The sequence below is a fragment of the Epinephelus fuscoguttatus genome, linkage group LG23 (genome assembly GCF_011397635.1).
Source record: "Epinephelus fuscoguttatus linkage group LG23, E.fuscoguttatus.final_Chr_v1".
NCBI lineage: Eukaryota > Metazoa > Chordata > Actinopteri > Perciformes > Serranidae > Epinephelus > Epinephelus fuscoguttatus.
In genome coordinates, this window is record NC_064774.1 from 12,064,818 (window position 1) to 12,087,305 (window position 22,488).

The 22,488-nt window shown below is 41.4% G+C and overlaps 1 long non-coding RNA gene across 2 annotated transcripts in view; it reads left to right on the forward strand.

Annotated features, from left to right (window-relative positions):
• LOC125884041 (uncharacterized) overlaps positions 1-22,488 on the forward strand; it is a 129,066-nt gene that overhangs the window by 63,547 nt on the left and 43,031 nt on the right. For both annotated transcript variants that reach the window (XR_007448640.1, XR_007448641.1), the window contains one exon: positions 2,486-2,597. This is a non-coding gene — a long non-coding RNA (uncharacterized LOC125884041). The remainder of the gene's footprint in view (positions 1-2,485; positions 2,598-22,488) is intronic.

The following is a 22,488-nucleotide window of genomic DNA, read 5'->3' on the forward strand; positions in this document are numbered from 1 at the left end:
GTTTGAAACTCTAATTTTGGTGTAAGCTTATGTATAGTGGTTTGTGCCAGAGGTGGGACCAGGTCACTGTTTTGCAAGTCACAAGTAAGACTTGGCACTCAAGTCCCAAGTCAAGACAAGCATTCCCAAGTCAAGTCCTGAGTCCTAAACTACTCATAATGCGCTCTTGCCACAGAGTAATTATATAAAATTCACAAATATCAGGGATGCTTTGTAGCCTACTATTAATTTGTTTTGTTGGGAGTTGTTTCGTCTCTGTTTGTAGTCTCTGACCTCCACATTTTGGATACGGCAGTTCTTTTTTGGTGACCATTGCATAGTTTTTGCATGTAACAAAATTATCTTTGGTAACTATCATTTTGCCCAACTGGTGCTTCTTGCAAACTAGGAATGTCAGTTATGGTTAATTTATCTTTTGACAGCCTGACACCCATTAACCGATGACGAACTGGTTTATATCTAAGAAGAAACACAACAATAATGTTAGCTACAAAAGGTCTTTCCTTTTAGTTTGGTGCTCCATTGACTCAGTGAGCTGTAGCGCCAGATTTCAAAGTGCTATCCATTTAGAGGTGATAAAATCTGAATGTCTTTTGATGTCTTTTAATTTATTTCTGTTGGGTTTGCTGACAAACAGCTAGCTCGTGCCCACTGCCCACCATCCTGTCTCCACCGGTTAGCTAACGTTAGCCTCGACTGCTCTGCACCGCATAGATTCCACTCTGCCGGTTCAGGAGGTAGTTAGCTAGCAGCTCCGCTCATGTGGGGATGTTAGGGGGTGATCACACAGAAATGAGACGCTAGAGACACGGACGCTTCAAAGACACTTGAATCGCTGGAAGCGCTTATTCCATGCGCACTAGCTACTGGTGTCTGACGCTCAAAAAGTTGAAAATATTTTAACTTTTCAGCGTCTAAAAGGAAGCGTCTACAAAAACACGCGTCTAAAAAGACGCTTGAATAGAGTGTGCCAGGGCTGACGTCAAAACCCGGAAGTTTAGCATCACGCTGGTTCCCAGAAGAGAAAGTGAATGTGATTTTTGCATTGCGTTTTGCGTTATGTCAGAAAATAAGCTCTGTGGCTAACACAAGTTTATGATACTTACAGGTTTTGTTCAGCGAGATAATCTTCACATATGAACACCTTTCATACCACATTTGAAACATTAAATGCGATAGCCAGAAGTAAAAAGCTAACGTTAGGCTTTAACGGACTACATGACTACTCCACGGTCGCATGAATCTTGATGTCACCGCCACTAAGCTTTCAACTGATTTCGGCCACTTTATTTTAAAAACATTGTATAATGGGGAAATCAGACTGTTTAAGCTAAATAAGAAGCTGTAATGGCGGACTGCCAGCACTCTCGTCTGTTCGGGGGTGATGATGTTTAATGTCCCCGACAGGGTTTGTAGTCGTATTGAGCGACTTGTTAGCAACTGCCTTTTTTACGACACGTAAAAGCTTCAAAATTCACAAGTAGGGTATTTACTGACATGTTTTATGTCGTAGAACAAAACCTGAAACTCGCTTAAGCTTTTGTTAACCACAGACCTTATTTGAGGCATTTTACCAAAATCCCATTCAAAAAATGTATTGACTTTTAGACGAGAGAACTGGAAGTGCTAAAAGCGCTAACGGAGTTCCGGGTTTACAGGCACACTCTATGCCGGTCAGACGTGTTGTATCATAGGAAAACAATGGTTTTACTGGCGTCACGTTTCTAGCGTTTCATCTTGGTGTGATCGCTCTCTTACAGGAACTTTCCAGACTCCCCGGTGAGCAAATGGCTTCATTTTGAGCCACAAACCCATTTTAGTGGGTGCGTTCCGAATTGCATACTTTTCCTCTTTACTTTTAGTTGGTAGTGCAGCTGCAGTACATACTGTTGCATGCATTATGCACGTAATCGGGACATACTTTTTATTTTTATTTTTATTTAACCTTTATTTAACCAGGCAAGTCATTAAGAACAAATTCTTATTTACAATGGCGGCATGGCACTGCTGTCTAACAAAATTACGCCCTGAACCTTCTTGCTTTTATATTGGTTACCATGGAGATAAAAGAAAAACACCACTTACTGAGTTTGCCAGAGACGGCCATCAACCCTGAGAGATCAGCTGTTTGTACTGCATATAGTTTACCTTTAAAGTTATAACTACACAGGCTGTAGATTCTAACATATTATATTCTCCACAGTCAAGTTACATCTGCATTTCTCTGTCATTGTTATTTCATTGATGCTTAAAAGTGCTGTATGTAACTCTGGAGAAAGATACCTACACTTTGGGTTGGTAGTTTGGTCCGACTATTGACTCAAAGTGTAGGTATTTGACCACCTGGAAATGAGACTCAACAATCAGTTATCTTTCTCCAAAGTTACATACAGCACCTTCAGATTGAGTTTGAAATTGAAATTGACCTGAGTTGTGAGTATCAAGTAAACACAGGTCAAACCACAGCACGACTGTCTTCTTATAGATGCTGGTTTCATCTACGCAACACCACTGCAGATACTGTTTGAAAACAGACATCTCATCAGGATGACTGACAGCTGTTTGGGCAGAACTTCGTCCGGCGAAGGCAACATGAGGTGGGTATACCAAACCAGCTCTGGCCTCCAGGCAGAAAGTTGCATCCTGTAGCCATAAATAGGTAATGTGATACGGGATGGATCAAGTCCCAGCCGGTCCAGCGTTACATCACCGTCTAATTGTTTTATATGGACAGCAACAAAGTCAAGGTTACTCACCAGCTCCAGACTGTCATGACACGGAGCTGCCATTTTATTTACAGTGTGCAGGCCAGGAAGCATCAAATGATGATGAATGCACAATGCACCTAACTAGTGAGCAAAAAAGTTTTTCCCTCTCAGCTGGACTGCTCGTGTCCAGGATTTAATTTGCCTTTCTGGCTCATTTGTTTCATTTCCTGGTCGTCAGCTAATTTTTGGCACCCGCCTCAGCAGAGGATTTGCTGTTTAACGCACATTGTTTATCACGTCTGCATATGCATCTTTGCCTCGTGTTTTTTTTTTTTTTTTTTTTGATCACAGCAAAAGAGCAACGGAGCACAGATGACACCATTTCCTGCCCAGTGGCACCATCTGGCTGCGGAGGATTCTCTTAATTCTCGTTCTTATCCTCCTTGCTTACCTCCTGCTCATTCCTCTCACCATCCTCTAAGAGCTTCCTCCCTGGTCATTTCTCTGGCTTGGTAAACATCCTTAGACAGCACTCACAGTGTGGTTCTCAGTCCGTCTTCCGCTCTCTCTGCCTCTCTCCCGCTTTCTTCCCCACACTTTCCCCGCATGCCTCTCCCTCAGCGTTCCTCTCCCTCCCTCGCTCCTCTCTTTTTTCACCCCCGTCTCTCTGTTCGTCGCTGACAGCTCCGCTCCTCAGGAGCACTGAGGGGAGCAGAGAAAACAAAGATTTGGTTCAGTGGCTCTGATCTTGATTTTCTGCAGATTGGATGGAAGATTAGGAGGAGCTTTTATTCATACACCACACAATCACTTCCCCCTGCAACTGCAAACCATGACTGCAGACCACAGGGGTTGCAGCTATCAGCACAAATGTGCCATCTGTGACAAGGCGTCTCTATGTTTTCTACCTAAAACCATGACTAGTCGGGGAACACAGTGTACTGAACAGAGGTCCCAGAGAAACTGATGTGAAATGCAGGATGGGAAGGAGGGTGAAACAAAGGAACAGTGAGATGCACATAAGCCTAAAGTAAACTATCACAACAGGTGAGAAGAAATGAATCAATTCTGCTGTGTTTTCTTTGTGTTTACAGAGTTTTGGCTCCGCAGTAGAAACAACAATTAACATTTTGACAGAATCTAGCTGTAAATATCACATCAGCATTTAAAGTTTTAGATTTTAAAGTCATTAAAGATCAGGAGCTAGTTGTTTTCTCCATAAGTACGACACTTATAACTTAATTTTCCCTAAGCTGAGGGACTTACTTAAGGGTGTTACACAGAATCCTTGAGAAATTTGATCATTGCTTAGTAAGATTTTGTGCAGTAGTTTAACTTAATTTAAGGGTGAACATTTCAGGAAAACCTGAAGGAACAGATGTGTTTTGTGCAACTGATTTTACTTTAAGAAAACCTTAACATGGACTTTGAGGAAAATCTTACCTTTAAGGTGTTTTGTGCAACCGGCCCCTTTGACTTTTTGTGAGAATTGTAGATCGCAACCAGCTGAAACGTCTCCCATGTGCCAAGCTTGAACTCCTGGTTATGATTCCTCCAGTGTTCTTTGATTCAGAGGTTTTTACCGGGAGCCGAATCGCAGAGGTCTCTTCCTCTCCAAAACAAATTGACTCTGTGATTAAACCCCCTAAAAACACTGCATAAAGCAGTTTCACGTTTAAAATCATTGTTTTTCTGTTGCTGTTTTGCTCGTTGGAGACAGGACGCTAGCCCTGCATCTGCAAGTGTGTGCTCACCTTTTATCTCTGATAACTTTAGATCCAGACTTTCAGGAGATTTGAACCGGGAGCCGAATTATCCGCAGAGGTCTCCTCCTCTCCAAAACAAATGGACTCTGTGATTAAACCTCCTCAGAAAAATGCAATAAAGCAGTTTCACCCTAAAAATCAGTGTTTGTCTGATGCTGTTTGGCTCGTTGGAGACTGGACGCTAGCCCAGCACCTGCTAGTGTGTGCTCACCTTTTTTCTCTGATAACTTAAGATCCAGACTCTCAGGAGATTTCTACTGGGAGCCAACGTATCCGCAGAGGTCTCCTCCTCTCCAAAACAAACAGATCTGGTGGTTAAAAATGGTTGAAACTGTTCTGGGCTACTGTAGGAACATGGCGATGCAACATGGCCATCTCCACAGGTGAAGCACCGCTCGCTATGTAGATATCAACAGCTCCTTCTAAGGTAACGAAAACACAATTTTTATTTTTAGGTGATTATACACTAAAGAAAACTTACTTATTATTTAAAATTACATATCTGCCAGTGTACTATCCTAAATCCAACACACTGGACCTTTAAACTGCAGCCGTGGCCTTGAAAGGCAAATAAATGGTTTGCAGGGATCCACAAGCCCTCATTCTCTGACAGAGCGCTGCACACTGAGAAGATGAACTGGAGGAATAAAGGGAGCTCAGCAGTAATCTGGAGGTTTAAGGGGGGGAAGACAAGAGAGGACTTTGTTGTGACAATAACAATAGATATTAAGGTATAAAAAACTTTTACCAGTTTGTGGATATTTTCTTCAATATATGTGATTTAGCTCGATTCGAATCAGCTCTGGTGCTCTGTGCCGCTCTCGGGTGACGGGCGAAGACTCGAGAGGGCACAGCGAGCACAAAGCGGTGAGCCAGCTCACTAGTCATTGATCATACCTCTGCGTGAGCTCTGCTTTAGTTGCCGCATTCCCTGGAAAGACGCGGGGAAGTTTTATTTTATACCTTCATAGGTGGCGAGAAAATCACATCATGACAATTTTTTCCTTTTCTTCTAAGGCAGAAACAGTGAGAGGGAGGAAGAGACAAGGAAAAGAAAGCAGGCACACTCTCATCAGGCAGGGCTCTCAGCCTCTCCTCTTTCATCTCTCCGGTTTTATTTCTGCTTTGATTTTAGATTTTTGTACACCCTCTCACATTCTCAAGAGCTGGAGATCCCATAGCCTTGGTGGGCAAGATTACAGCAATAAAACTGTGTCTCATAACACCGGCGATGTGGGTAAAAAAGGAAGTGAGGCTGTAAGTCAAAAGAGCTCTGACAACAGTAGTTGATTTGTGGCTTTATATTCAGGAGGGTAATTTGATCTGTTAATTTAGCACTTGTACCCATAAGAGCAGGTCCTCTATTTTCTTTGTGTAGCCGACCACCAGCAGGTTAACATTTTACTTTATTTTAAAATGTTGGTTCATGACCAAATCTTTGTAAGACACCTCCCAGTTACTGATAACTGATTGATGCGGTACTGTAAAACCATCTGATCACCACAGAATAGCTGCTGAATGTTTCCAGGTTCATTCATTGCTTACAATGCTAACTAGTGCAGCTAGTGCTAAACAGGAAGAGCCAAAAGATAGATGATGGGCAGAGCAGCATGAGGTCAACACTGTAAAACTTCAATTAATAGCCCGGGCTATTATTTGCTTAAATCACTGAACTCAACAGGCCTACATTTGGGGCAGGCCTTTAATTCCTTTTACACAAAACTGTTGCTCAGCAAGGATGGGTAATATGATCAAATTGTTTATTTCAACTAGCATGAAAATTATTTCAAAATCAGGCTTCTACAAAAATGAACTGCTTGGCTACCAGACCAGGCCTCTAATTGAGACAGGCCTTTATTTGTCACCTTATGTAGCCACACCAGGCTCGTAAAGGGACTGGGCATTTAATTGTAGTTTTATGGTACCTGCTAATCATCCGCATGTTAGCTTTGTCATTGGCAGCATGTTAACATGCTGATATTAGGTTTTTCCAAGCCTTGCTCCTGACTTTCCCAGTGGCCATTCATGGTATTGCAGTGAAAAAAATCCCCTGTGGCCAAAAAAGCATTTTTGCACGTGTCTAAAATTGTTAACAGGACACCTTGGACTCTAAACAACTTCAGTGATGACTCTTTCTATTATGAATTTTCCATCCATGGAGTCTTTAATTTCGTAAAACTTTCCTTAAGATGAGAAAAGCGATTTAAAAATCTGTGAAGTCATCACAATGTGAAGTCTATAAGCTGAGCGGGGAACTCGTGTGCAGGGCCAGCCGGAGAAACATTGCTAGAAACTTTCTTGGTATATGTGCGAGGCAAGCAACCCCATTGGATTGAATAGGCACCAAATTGGGGTCTGGTATCTGTTTCTAATTGTACATCTAAGATTTAGCCCCACAGAGCTGCTAGCATGGCTGTAAACTGTTTGTCTTCACTGTGTGCGCTTCATTCCCTGTAAAACACCTGTTCCACTTTCAACAGGTGCCTAATCCGCCACTTACCAGCCTGTTGTTACAGTGACATCAGCATCTTAATATTGGCATAAGTAATAAAGCAAACAAGGGGCTGAATGCTTCAGCCTTGTCAAGCCAACAGCTACCTGCTGTGTTTTTGGGGAGCGCCCAGCGTGGCGCTTTCCTGAAAAGCCAAAATCCGTCTCTAAAGCGCTTGAAAAGTTTGAACCCCTCTGATTGTGAGGCGAGGCACACGCTGCATGGTAATCTCAGAGTTTTAACAGAGGAAATGGACAGACAGTTTCTAATCCAGATAGAAAAGGCTGGAGGCATTTACAGACAGATGAAAAACAAATGGAATGAAGTCAAAGCAACAGTGCAGCACCATGTGAGCAGAAAAATAATGATAATGCTCAGATTTTGTTCTGATATCTTTGTTGAGGCTTTGGCACGGCCTGCCCCCCTGTATCTCCAGCTTTCATCAATTTTAAATAACAGCACAGGCGTCAGACTTTTAATTTAATTCATTTGCTGACTTCACCGCACCACTTGGACATACACATAAAAATGCACCCAACTCGTAATCTCCCCTGGGCCCTCAGCAGTGACGTGACCTTAACAATACAATATATCTGACTTTGAAAATCAAATTACACGTGCATTTCACATAAATATACATTCACATCAGTGGCAGTTTGGGGAGAAAAGAAATGGGTCGTTTACATTTTCTCTATTGATTTCCCCAAAAGTGCCCTGGCAGCAAATCAACTTCCACTGCTCTTGGTCTCTCTACTCTGTGTCACCACTTATAGAGAAAAAGAAGTGGGCTGTTTTTCACTCTTGCTTTTATTTCATTATGAATTCAGCATTTTTGTCCAATTGGGGAAAAGACATTTTAATAGTTCAGAAGTCATTCTGGGAAGTCAGTTATCTCCCAGTCCTCTCTTCTCTCTCTGCTTCCTGGCAGTAATCGTGTCCAGGACTAATAGAGGCCCACATTAGCACGTTTATACATTATTAATGCTGTATTTTTTGGAATGCACTGTACACATGAGCTTTACATAACATGCACCTCTGAATTGTACCTGTGTTTGAACAGATGTCCAGTGTCAGGTATGGCTAACAGCTCAATGTATTCTAATACACTTCCTGTGACATCTAAAGAATTAGCACCTATGAATGGCGTTGTCACAGTATGTACTTAACATAAAGTTAGGTACGTAACATAGTAACGAAGGTTAGATTTAGGAAAATAATCATAGTTGGACATTGTCCTGTTATGTAATTAATGTAAATTTACATACTTAACATAAAGTCATGAATATTAGGATTATGAAAAGAGTCATGGTTGAGCATTGGCGTTATGTATTTTGAAGAATGTTAGCTATTTAATGTAAAGTTGTGTAGGTTAGGTTTAGAAAGGTAAAGTTACGTACGTTAGATTTAGAAAAAGAATCGTGGTTGGGCGTCAGCATATTATGTATTTAACTTATAGTAACATACTTAAGGTTAGGTACATAACAAAGTTACTAAGGTTAGGAAAAGAATCATGGTTGGGCATTGTCACGTTATGCATTTAACGTTAAGTCTTGTACTTAAAATAAAGTCATGCATGTTAGATTTAGGAAAGGAATCATGGTTGGTCTTTGTCACATTACGTATTTAACAGAAAAGTTACATAATTAACGCAAAGTTATTTAGATTAGCTTTAGAAAAGTAAAGTTACGTATGTTAGTTTTAGGAAAAAAATCATGGTTGGATGTTGTCATGTATTTAACGTAAAGTTACGTACTTAACATGAAGTCATGTATGTTAAGTTTAGAAAAAGAATCATGGTTGAGCATCATCGCATTATGTGGTTAATGTAAAGTTATGTACTTAATGTAAAAATATGTAGGTTTGGTTGAAGAAAGTAACATTACATAGGTTAGGTTTAGGAAAAGAATCGGGATTGGGCATAGTTACATACTTCACATAAAATTAGGTACATAACATGAAGTCATGTATGTTAGGTTTAGAAAAAGAATCATGATCACATTATGTATTTTAACGAAAGTTACGTGCATAACGTAAAGTTACATAGGCTAGGTTTATAAAAAACATCATGGTTGGGCATCATCTCATTACGTAGTTAATGTTAAGTTAGGTATTTGACATAAAGATACATAGGTTAGGGTTAGGAAAATAAAGTTTTGCACGTGAGGTTCAGGAAAAGAATCATGGTTGGGGGCTGGCACATTATATATTTAACGTAAAGTTACGAGCTTAAAATAAAGTTACATAGGTTTAGGAAAGTAAAGTAACGATTAGGTTTAGGAAAAGAAATGGGGTTGGGCGCTATTATGTTATGATTTAACATACCATTACATACTTCATGTAAAGTCACGCAGGCGAGCGTTAGCAAAGTAAAGTTCCATAGGTTAGATTTAGAAAAAAAAAAATCATCGTTGGGTATTGTTGAAATAATGAACATAAAGTAAAGTTCCATAGGTTAGGTTTCAGAAAGGAATCATAGTTAGGCGTCATCACATTATGTACTCAATGTAAAGTTCGTACTAAGCATAAAGTTATGTAGCTTATGTTTAGGAAAAGAAACATGGTTGGGAGCCATTATGTTATGTAACATAAAGTTATGTACTTAATATAAAGTCACACAGGTTAGGTTTAGCAAAGTCAAGTTATGTAGCTTAGGTTGGGCTTCAGCCTGTTATGTACTCAACATAAAGTCGTGTATTTAGCATAAAGTTGCGTGGCTCAGGTTTTTAGGTTTAGGAAAGGAATCACAGTAGAGTGTTGCCACATTACACAGACCTGCCAACCTGTACGTATTTTGCGTACCAGGCACGCATTTTGACATCAAAGTACGCTGGTACGATTTGATGCTCTAAAAGTACGCATATCACTCGATCGCACATTTCGCCGGTTTAAGTGTATTTGTCTATGCAAGATGTCACTCAAGTTGATACCCGGTGAATATAGGTGCATAGGCGGAACGAAAAGATTTTGGCCAATCAGATTGCTGCATATTGCCCCCCCGCCCTCCCATCCACGGCTGACTAAGAAAGATGCACTTGATTCAGTTCCATCCAGTTAGACAGTACACTGTCGCCCTCACCGTCAAGATAGATGAACCCTCTTCGCCCACACCTCTGGGTAGTCCTCAGTGATGACTCTATCAATTCAAACAACGCTGACAGGTAAAATGACGTAAGAAATGCAAAAATTGAGAGCTTTGAGAGCTTCTGTCTGTAAGCAGTTAGCTTCTGTCTGTAAACAGTTAACTACAGTCTCATAGCAGTTAGCTTCTGTCTGTTAGCAGTTAGCTCTTATTAGCTCCTCACCGTCAGCTCAGACCGGAGTTACCGTGTGTTCAGTTCGGTAGACGGTAGCACCTTCTCACGCTCGTTTAAGAAATCTTACTCCACCACCGAGTCCTTTTTTATTTATCTAGTGTGTTAACTCGTGTGTGTGTGTGTGTGTGTGTGTGTGTGTGTGTATGTGCGGGCACGTGTGTGTGCGCACTAACGCCAAACTCACGCATGCGATACAGAGAGCAGGGGAGATTGTAAACGCACAACCATGTAGAGACAGAAATGACACGCGGTCTGTAAATAAGATAAATAACATAAGGCTATTTAGTTTGTTTAATAAAAGGACAAGGTATAGACCTGTTCTATAGGAAAGGTTACCTTAAGTGACTTCTTTGTGATCTGGCACTATATAGAAAATAAAATTAAATAAAATTAACTTGACCTTCAAGGGGGGGCAGGGCGAGGTGCCCCCCTACTAAAATGGTAGGGCAAACACTGAAGTAAATAGTGTCAAAGTCGCCTGTCGTCGATACATTGCTGGTGAGAATTGTACCAAGGTAAGCAAATTGCGGACAAATTTACATTCAACTGTGTTATGAAACCATGTGCCCTGCCTGAATAACTATAACACACTTATGATAAAAAGACTTTTTGTTTGATGAGTCTGCTGAATTTCTATAAGAAAAAAACAAGGCAATAAGAAGAGAGTAGTTCTAATAGGTGTCGTACTACACAAGAACATGATGAGGAATGCTAATGTAATGCACTTGTCTATGATCTATCATCTATTTCTGTATGAAATTGCATGAAAATAGGATTTCGCCATGTGATGTTTTAAAATTTTCTCGGGGGAGAACCCCCCCGAATCCCACTTGAAATCTTTCTTTTTATCACAACAGGACATATTACTGTATTTTTTAAGCAGATGATCAATACTACCATCAGATTGATGAAATTGACCTTGATCTGTGCCATAAAACAAATATTGGGCGTCTACGGACGTATGTGGGGCTTAGGCCTATAGATATGAATATGTAAACGTACGCTCGTTTCTTCTGTTTGCCACATGTGCATATTGACTTTTATGGTAAAAAAACAAAAACAAAAAAGTGCCGCCGTGTCTGCATATGTTCATGACCACGCACAAGTGTCTGGTAAGGTGGTACTCATAACCTTTCTTCAAGGTTGGCAGGTCTGATTACATATGTAAAGTGGTGCACTTAATATATGTAGATTATGTTCAGGAAATTAAAGTTAGATAATTAAGGTTTAAGGAAAAGAAAAACAGTTGGGCATTACAACATACTTAAAAGAATAATGGTGACTACGTACCTTGGAATAACTTAAAATTCACTTGGTTTCGAACATCGGTCTTCGTTAAAAAGTCCTGTGTTCGTTTGACCCATCCACCATTTTAACCTGCCTCCATATGCAGACTTTTACTCTTTACACTACTTCCTTCTTTTACTCAGCCCATTGGTCACGTGATCACAGCTTTCCTGATTACATGGGTTATATACAAATTCTGGAGCGTTACTTTTCATTGTACAGCCTGAACAACTTATGCTTGAAGAAATAATCAACTAATTTTGTTGAAAATAAATCAGTTGCACTCTGGTAAGATTGCACTGCCTGACCTACTTAACAGTCTGAGCACCAAGCCCACGTCTGTGAGTGTATTTGTATTAGCACATATATCTGTACATGCCCATTTGTGCAGCATCCCAGTCCAGGCCTGTTCGCTTGGTACGACACGTCTGACCTTGGTGTCCTCTCCGCTTGGCACTGAGATGAGAACCCTGTCTAATCACACTGAGCCATGCCTCAGCTCCTGCAGGATTTGGCTCGCCACCACCCTGACAATTTTTGACTCCACATGGCCCTTCTGTGGCCCGACAGCTAAATACCAACACATGCTGCTATCAATAGCGTTAAATGCCAATTACATGCTCTCCCCCAGACTTTACTGGCAATTAATGGCAGTGGAGCAAAGCTGTCCTGTTACAAGTTTAATTGATGTATGCACGGTCCTGTTGTTGTTGTTTGTAACCTTGTGGCAGACAAGTGGAAGTTGAAGTCATATTTAGAGACAAACACAGTAAGGGACTGTAGTGAAATTATTGGGGGAAGCATAGAGGTTGTCGAATCTTCCCTTGATTTATGAAACAAAAATGTTTCAGTAACAGTTTAGTATAAGCTGCCACATATGTGACAACAAAATGACAATGTAAAAGGGTTGCTTGTAGTTATGAACCTACAGAGAATTATCCAACCCAGTCACCAGAATAAATGTTGGCATGTGCGCTCCTGCAAACTACAGTTATGTTACCTTTGTACATTATTATGTAGCTTCACATTTTGATAATGTGATAAAACATTTGGCTATGGTTAGGAAAAGATCAGGTTTGGCCTAAAATACCCAGTTTGGGGGCACAATCCCCACTGGAAATGCAAGAAAGTCTTGTTAAAAAAACAATCACTTTTAGTTGCACTATCCAAACAGGATACGCAGCAACATCTCGGTAAAAAACAACCGCATTTTGTGGCACTATCTCGGTAGCCAATGCAGCTATGTCTTGAAAAAACAGCAACCATTATTCTTGGCACTATTCCGTCAGGAAACGCAGCCATGTTTTGGTAAAGAAACAAACACTTTGTGGCACTATCCCTGCTGAAAATACAGTGCTGTCTCGGTTAAAAAAAGAACTGCTTTTCTCGCCACTGTCCCGCAGGAACCGCAGCAGTGTCTCCTCAAGAAACAACTGCTTTTTGTGGCACTGTCCACTGTGCAGGAAATACATCATCTTCTTGGTAAAAAACATGCTTTCTGTGGCACTATCCCATCGGGAAAAGTAGCTATGTCTCAGTAAAAAAAAAAAACAAACACCTTTTCACGCCAGTATCCCAGCAGGAAACGCAGCAGTGTCTATCAGTGTGTTTCCATTAACCCTAGAAATACGCAAAACCTAAATATGGCAATAAAAAACTGGTAATGGAAACACCTACATTTTGAAAAAACTCTCAGATATCGAGAAAAAGTTTTTACGCTCTCATGAGGTGGTTTTTCAGACGTGTCAATAAAGAAGTATATCGCAAAAGTGTAATGGAAACACTTTTTCGCAAATATACGTCACCAGATACGACATTGGTGAATTCCTCGTTCACGATCCTCTCCCAGAAATCCTTGTCCAATCCATGTCACTGTAAGAAACAGCTGCTTTTCGTGGCACTATCCCGACTGGAAACGCAGGATGTCTTGGAGAAAAACGGTCATTGTCCTGACACTATACCATCAGAAAAAGTAGCGATATCTTGGTTTAACAAAAACAAACGTTTTGCAATAACCTTGCTGAAAATGCAGCAATGTCTTGGTTAAATAACAACTGCTTTTCCCGCCACTATCCCAGCAGAAAACTCAGCATTGTCTCTGTAAAAAGACAACTGCATTTTATGGCACCATCCCTGGAGGAAACACAATGCTGACTCGCTAAACCATTTTTGTTTTTTGCTGGTCTCAAACATTGGTCTGCAGCTGGACAGGTGTCTTGTCTAGCTACCGCGCCTCAACCATCCTGTCCACTTCCTGATGACAAAGTCAGCTATTATACTACTATATGTTGATATGATACATATGAACTGTACAAATGTAACGTGTCAGTGGTTTGCAGAAAGGTACACTGCCAACATTGCCTTCTTATGACTGGATTATCCCCCGAATCAGCACCCCTCGGCTTTACAGAGCTCATTGTTAAGCTGTTCGGTTACTCAACTGTTTTGGTTCATTCTCACAGCTCTTATAGCATCCTTTTACGCTGAAATAGCTCTAAAAACTCACTGCACACTACCTGCTCACCACCAAACAGTGAAAAGACACAGTTAGAAACCAGTCTGTGAACATAGTGGAGCATCTAAAGAGTCACATATATCTCCCTCAGGAGTTGGTAGAGACAAAAAACAGAGCAAAAAAGAGGATGAATATTGGACTTAGATGTTTATAGAAACATGACTCCAAAGGAATGATAATGTTGCTCAGTAACTGATGTGTAAATGTTTGCTGAAAGGTTTGCCAATGTAAGTGGCCAAAAATCATTTGTTGCAGATAGATGATGAACTGCTGTTTTCTGCATCAGCTGTTTGGTGGAGCGATTTTAACTTTCTATTATGAAAAGATAACTAAACTGAAAGAATGAAATTAAATTCAGTACAAGAAAAAGATAAAACATCCCCAACTGCTCTTCAAAAAATGAACATTTGCATAACCTTCCCCCTTTTTCTGACCCACCACCCTACTCTGATCATCTTTGCACATTCTCTAAATAATCTTTTTAATGCAAGTTATCACTTGGAAATTAATACTGACAATTAGTCCTATTTCAGTGCTGAACCCATTCAGGTACCCCCATTATTCCAAACTAATGGCACTGTTGGTATTTAAATGAAATAAAGAACATTTCCCTGCTGCAGCCTGCACTCAAAACCAGCCCGTCTACTGCACCCGAGAGGGCCAAAAATGGAACAAGATGCTTTTGTTTCACTCCAAAACAAAGCAATCATTCAGAGATTGATCTAATGCTAGAATAACTGCTGGCACTGCAAATGTATGACGGCTTATTTCCCCACTTCATCACTCCATGGTCAGTAAAGATTGCATCGGACCAACAGCGTCCTCCTAAGGACACGGAGGTGTAATTGGCTGATTGGTTGCCTCAATTGAATTCAGCTCTGGATGTTTCCATAGGTTAGGATCAGACTAATGCGAGCGTGAGGGAAGGCGGTGCAGTACAGCTGACACAGCCGGAGCAGCTAAACAAATACAGTGGTAGGTAAAAGGCAGGGAAGACAGCGTTAATGTCTGGCTGGATGAAAAATACAGCAGGTGAAGCAGTGCGTTTTACCTATGCCTCAGTAGTCAATAGAGTAGAGCGTGATGGTAAATTGAACAAAGCTGAAAAGCGCTGACCAATTCGCCTGGAAATGTTTTCTAAGCGCTCACAGTTTCATAAATTTATTACAAAATATCTTTCATCCATGCATGATTTAACAGTGCATTGATTCATCTGCACCTTCTTTTCAACTGTGCAATCTGGGAAACTAACCAAAGCCATACAGTCTGTCATTCACTCAGAACTGGCTTGATCCAGACATTCACATAACAATGCCTAACACGGTATGTTGCTGGTGGTGGTGGATGGTGGTGGGTGGGGGTAGAGTGTGGGAGGGGGAGGCAGAGACAGCTTGGAGAGCGCTGATGAAAAATATGGGCAGTAATAAGGAACAATAACAAATGCTGGAAGGTGATGCAGACTGCACCGTGAGCCAACCTCCACTATTTGCTCCGGGGCCTGGCTGGTCTTCGTGCCAGTTTCTTTGTCTGTCTGTGTTTGGGAGAGAATATCATGTCAAACTTTCTGCCAGAATTTGATGATTTAGCGTGTCCTCAGTTAACAGCAAATATGGTTAAAGCAATGAGTGTTGTTTGACTTCCTCTCCTAAACAAAAGAAAGGGGATAAGAGAGCAGCATGTGTTGGTGCTGAGGGATAGCTGCGAGGGATGAACCCCGGTCCAAATATGTTAGTCGGGAAAGCAGAAATAATTCTATGGAAATGGATATTTATTCTACCTGAAGCTGCTCGTTATTATTTAGGGGAAAAATTGGCATGTTTTTGCATCATGTTTTTGGATTCATATTATGCTGGATAGCCACAAGATGACGGACTTCGATTTTAATCATTTAGTTTCCTACACATTAAAAAGTGATCGCTGTATTCTGATCACCACTGAGGATTACAGCACAGGGCTTAGCAATACACCACCACTTTATTCTTTATTCTAGCTGTATGTGTTATTTCCTTCATTCAGGAAACTCAGTCAAAGACAGTTCTACTTGTATTTCTGTCAGTAGAGTTTTGCGGGGATGACGGTTTTCTGTAGACCAACATGAAAGTTAGCATTGTCCCGTTCCCTCGACAAAAACCCAGTGAGGTTTTATTTTCCATTGGAGTTTGGATAATCGCAATAAGTAAAGTAAACGTGTTGTTTAGCAAGACGATCCTAAAAAATGAACACCATTTTTAGGATTTTTGTAATATAAATCCGTACTAACTGGCTAAATGGTAATTAGCATTCACTTTTAACCCCTTTACTGGGGAGACGCCCCCACAAAATACTGTATGGGCTCTAGTTTCCTGGCGCAGCGCAGGGTGGTTCAGGGTGGCGAACCCCGCACAGAGCTAGTTTCGAGCAACGCAACCTGAGGCGCGCTCAGTTTGGTAGTTTGGCAGACTGAGGTGCGCTGAGATGGGTGTGGCGGCGCAGCAGGGGGAGGTGTCGACAGATCCAGCTTGGCACAGTGACAGTTTCGTGCCAAAAGGCTTCGCGGAAGGTGTCTACTGTCAGCACAGGCGGAGCGCAGCTGGTGTAAGCCGAAGTTTGGCTGACAGGCGGACAGTGTGCACACGTCACCAAAACCTCACAGGCAGGTTTCCAGAATATCAGGCACATTAACGATGCAATAAATGCCCAAAAACCACTATTCAATGCAACTATCTGCAATCAGCACATAAATGTATCTCTATATTGACTGTTCTGTCACATCTGATGTCAGATCAAAGGATTGGTACCGTTTGGCACATTTGGCATGCGTAATGGAAACCCAACCTGATTTGATTAACACAGCTGCAAACTAATGAGTTCACACCCCTCTCAGCCAACCACAAGCAGCCGCAGCATCAGATAGGGAGTATATATTCAGCATCTGTCATCTTAGAAAAGTCAGAAGAAAAGTAACCTTGAGTTACAATTGTGGTGACCTCCTCCCAGGCTACCTTTGCATCATCAGCCTGTGGAGGTCTGCTCACAGTCCCGTATATTCGGACACTGCGAGCTTGGACCTCCCGGACCAAAACATCAGTTTCCTCCTGGGAGAAGTTTGGCCATCTGACGCTGCTGCTCTCTTCTGCCATGGCGAATTGAGTAAACTCTCATTACGCCTTCGCGCGGCGCATTTCAGGGCGAGGAGAGGGGCTCATTTGATTGGTGTGATGTGTGTAAAACCCACTCCACGCCTTCTCTCCTCCCTCTTTCCGACGTGTGCAGGTAGGAGGGACGGAGGTGGGAAAGAGGAGTAGCTGCGCCAGCGCGCACGGTGTGCCAAACTTGCAAAATCCGCCTGGCCACACCCAGTTGGCGAAGTGCAGGTGTGCTGCGCCCCCGCCTCACCCGGTCTGCGAAACTAGAGCCCTAAGTCTCCACCAGAGCAGCGCCCGAATATTGTTCCATATGAGTCTTTGCAGATTTTGAGAGAGATAGAATTAGTAAGAGATACTAATTCAGCCCCTGCCCCTACTCCAAGTCCCGACCTCTTAGATCTTCAGAACAATGTCTTTTAACTGTCTCACGATCAAAGCTGGTGGGTAAGGGAGATCGTGCCTTTGCAGTGGCTGCTTCAAAACTGGTTAATTGTGATGTGTTTTTGTTTGCTAATTTTGTCACTAAAGCCTGGAAGAGAAGGCAAGAATGTTTGTTTAGCCAGTATTTGTTTTTATGTCTTTCTTTCAGTCTTACCTTTGTGAGAGATCCACGAACTTCATTTATTTATTCTGTCAGCACAGGAGCAACATAATGCTATTTGCTCAGCAGTGCAGTTGGGGGTGCACTTGAGCTTTTGAGGATGTATTGAGAATCACATGGTTGCTTTTTGTCTTATTTGTGCTTTAGAAGCTATGTTTACCATAGTCACTATCTTGGTGTAGCGTGACAGCATGCTAATGTTTACTAAATACAGCTAAACACTCCATACAGCTGAAGCAAATGGGAATGGCATTAGTTTTGCAGGTGGGAAACTAAGTGGTGGACCGACCAACTGGCATTAGCATCCGCAGAGCCACTAGCATGGCTAATACTGTCATTACTGCCACCAGCAGCCATATCTAGTTAAGGGTACTTCCACACCGTTGGACTGTAACACGGACTCAACTGAGCCATTGTACAACTGGAAGTAACTTTTTCTTTTACTGACACCATGTTATTGTCCTCCAGACAAAGTGTTTGTAATAGCTGCAACAATGTGGAGCTCAGCATTTACAGAAAGTACTGTATTTTCCTGGCACAGCGCAGCACTGTCTGCAGGAGGTTGTTTGTGAATGTGTGTGAATTGCCGCTCCATTATCGTCACGCAAGTCCCCCCAAAACAGCGGTGTCATCTGTCTTATTAGCACATGTGTGAGACGGGTCTGGAATCAGAGGAGAATCCACTCAGCAAGAAAATAATAGGGATCGCGGGCTGTCCTCTCGGAGACGCTAAACAAGAGGTGAAAATGCGGAAGCGGTGTACAGTTACAGTGTGTCGCTCCTAAAAAGCCACAAAAAAGAGACGCAGGAAAAACTGCATGCTATTAGAACATCAACTGCCTCCCTAATATGTGGATGTGACCTACAATGCAAATTTGCCGACTTGAAAACTAACCCATTTACAACTGGAGGCTCGCAGACATAACTCATATTTGTTCTTGGGACAACAATGACGTGAGGGGAACAAGATAAGGAGGGGGAGTTAAAAGGCGAATCCGGATTGTGCTTTTCCACTTGGTGAGGGTAAATTATGGAAAATCAGCTTACAGTAATCCCGGCACTCGTTGAAGGGGGATCATCCCAGGCGACTTGACACCATTGTGCACTTTTGAAAATGATGTGCTTGTTAGCGAGGAGGCATGAAACACACTCCGACTCATATTTGCAGCTTCATAACCATTAGTGGAGCCTGTTTCCTGCCCTTTCTGCATCGCTCGTGTTTATAATGAACTTTGCATTCATGTGCCGTGGCTTTGTCATCTGAATGCAGGACGCACACACACGGTGGATAAAAACAAATTTAACAGCAGTGATTGTTTGTGTTAGTCGCCATACTGCCCAAACATCTGAATTCATTAGCTTTTGTTGCGATGAATGGACAACCTGTGTAAAAATGGCTGCCTCCTGAGCCTCCCCACAGTGCCACCGATGTTCCTGAGCCCCCCTAAAGCCTCCCGCCAGATGTTGATGCTTGCTTTGCGACGGAAGGCGAGTCATGGTGTCAATTAAAGGGCCACCATATGTCTACACCTAGGGCGCATTCTCACTAGGAGTGTTTACAGCATTTTATTCAAAATGTGCAACATCAACTGGAACAATTATTGTTTGGTTCATTAGAAAAGGTGAGAACGAATATTTTTCAAACTGAGATTTGCAGGAAATAAAACCCCTGCTGAGATGCTGAAAGAATTCAGAGCCTCTTCCAACCAAAGTGCAAGAACAGTTGGTGTGGAATGACAATATAACTTTCCCAAGTATGAAAAGTTAACAAAATACAGTGGCATATGTCTTGATTAGCAGGAAAGATGGTGGTTTTTGTCCACCCAGTTGCTAAAACTTTGTTTCTTTATGTTTAAACAACGCTGTGGTTAACGTGTGGTTAGATTTAGGCATAAAACACTTTGCTTGAGTCAGGAAAAGATCATGTTTTGGCTTAAAACACCGGAAACACATCAGTGTCTCTGTTGTTTAAGTTTCCAACAGTGGTCTGGAGTTTGGCAACTGCCCAGGTGTCATATCATCCACCATCCCCTCCACCTCAGCTTATATACTAGGTCACTGGTTCCAAACTTGTCCAGCCATAGGGTCCAGATTTCTCCTCAGTTATTAGCTCGAGGTCCCACAGTTTAATAGGACTAAGTAACTTAAAAATAAAGTGTGTTTTTTACAGTCCAACATTGTCCTCTGGTGAGTGGAGTGATTTTAATCGTTATGTTCTTCATACTTTATCGAATTGGACCAATTGGAATCTGCAGTCAAGGCACAAACTAACATCTCTTTATGTGTTCTTGAAGTTATAGTCCTTAAGATTTCAGTCTTGGTTGCTATTGACACACCTGTGTTTACTGGTGGAAACAGCACCAACATTGTAGGAAAAAAATATAAGAGAAACTGGCGTATCTGTTTACAGTGCAGCCAAACAAACTTGTGTCATTTTGATAAAGACGCTGGACAATAATTGGCCCCTTTTTTTAACATTATGCCATTCACGGAAAGTGACTTGCTGCTTAAAAAAAAAAAAGGCAGAAGAGGGCCATTGCAGTTGGCTTTAATAAGTGACACATACTGGGCCCTATTTTACACCTGGCGCACAAATGTCATTGCTAGTCTCAGACTGAAGCAGTGGCCATTTTCACAGCCAGCAGCCACATTGTGTAAGAAGCAAATGTAGTTGGGCCTGTCGGCGCCAATGTAGGTCTTAAAATGAGGTGTGGTCAGGCATGTTGTTGGCGCATTGCTATTTTAAAGCAGGAGTAAGAAATTGCACCGTAGACCAGCAAAAACCTGATATAAATTTAGAATGTTGCAGCATTTTCCCGCTATTTAAAGAGCCCATTATTCAGATAATAAGACGCACCTTGATAGGCAGGTTCACAAAGCGCATACGCTCTGCTTGTTACACACAGGGAGCAGCGTGAATTCATTGATTATACCATAAGCTAAATGTTAAATTTTGTTTTCACTTTCAAGTTTCAAACTATAGTTTTTAGTTTTGCTGTTTAGATATCTTTCAATATGTGCTGCAGTGTAGGGGTGTAACGATACATCAATCCACATCGATACATCGATTCATTGATTAACGATCTGATTATATCGATGCAAAAAGAAAACATCGATCCATATCGTCATCTTAAAGATACACATTTATTTTGAAATTCACATAGCACGTCTGTGTCACCATTTCTGGGCAAGTGCGCCTCCGCTCAAACAACAAACAGAGCTCAGAAATAAAATGGTCAAATCATATTCTAGTTGTTTTTGTAAGTTGATGTAAATGATTGTGTTAGATGGGCATATGATATCGCGTTGCAGGCTCCTGAATCGAATCGAATCAAAATCGTATCGTGACAGACTTTGTGATATCAGCAAACATCGTATCGTCATCCAAACAAAACGATATAATATCGTATCGTGATGAAGCTGGTGATTTACACTCCTACTGCAGTGACATTTCTGCTCTTACTGCATTGCTCTCGACAGAAAACTGCTCGATTCGTCAAATTGCCCAAACCACGATGTAAATATCAGTGTGCCAGGGTGTTTTTTTTTTAGGGAATGGGAGATAATACTCTGGTTGAATTCATGTCACGCACAAAACACACCTATGATTAATTAAGGGACTTAACACAACCTCTTTGCCCCTTGCGACTTACTTTGCGCTAAGATTATGTGCCATTTAAGTTGCAAAACTGGAGCTGGACATGCCCTAAATGCACTACTGCCATGCATTTTAGAATTGAATTGAATCCTGTAAAGGTGTAGCGGACTCCGCCACGAGAAATGACACCTGCTAGAGGTAATCACAGAATTTAAACACACTGAATAGGTACATAAATTGCAGACAGTAAATGGCATTAAAAGTGAAGTTTGATTTCAAGAAAGGAAAAAGAAAATGTTTTCACTTAAGCTCAGGCAAACGAAGAGAAGCCACAATTACTCACAATTACTGGAAAATGTATGTGTATAGACTCAGTGTAACTGTGTTTTCTTGCTATGTATCATAATCTAACTTGTCAAGACAGATAGACATTAAATAGATTACTTAATAATTTAGAGAACTAATGCTTTTAAAAGCACAGTGGTAAAAAAGACATGGTATTTACTGATGTAATCATTAATACAGCAGCTTGATACAGATCATGTTCAGACGTTGCTGTTGGTGTTTATATTCAGTATTTTCACTGCTTTGATGGCCGATGAGGTAAAAGGATATTTATGTTACATTAATTCCTGTGCCACAATGTGCAGAGATCTAAAACCCTAATCTGTCTGTAAATCAGCAGTTGTCCGTCCCTTGATCATTTAAGTGCATGCTTGATTTTTCCTGCACCTGCCTAATGCATGCTCATGCTGCATATTTCTGGAAGCTCCGGTCTCATTTTCCTTATGTGATAAAAGCCGTACAGCATCAGCACTAACACACAGACAGCCTTTCCCCCTGGGCTGTTTAATCTACCTGCAGAGTTTGTAGATAACGGGAGGCATTTCAAACCACTACGTTCATGTAGAGCAATGCTTTTAAACAACTGCTTCTGTTGTTAATTTGGACTTTGTAACTACATACTGGATGTCTATAATTTTCCACATCTGCTCCCTGTTAAAGACAGAGATTATTCATTTTTATCACAGCCCATTTTAATTTAAAAATGGGAACAGAGATTAACATTTATTTCGGAGTAAA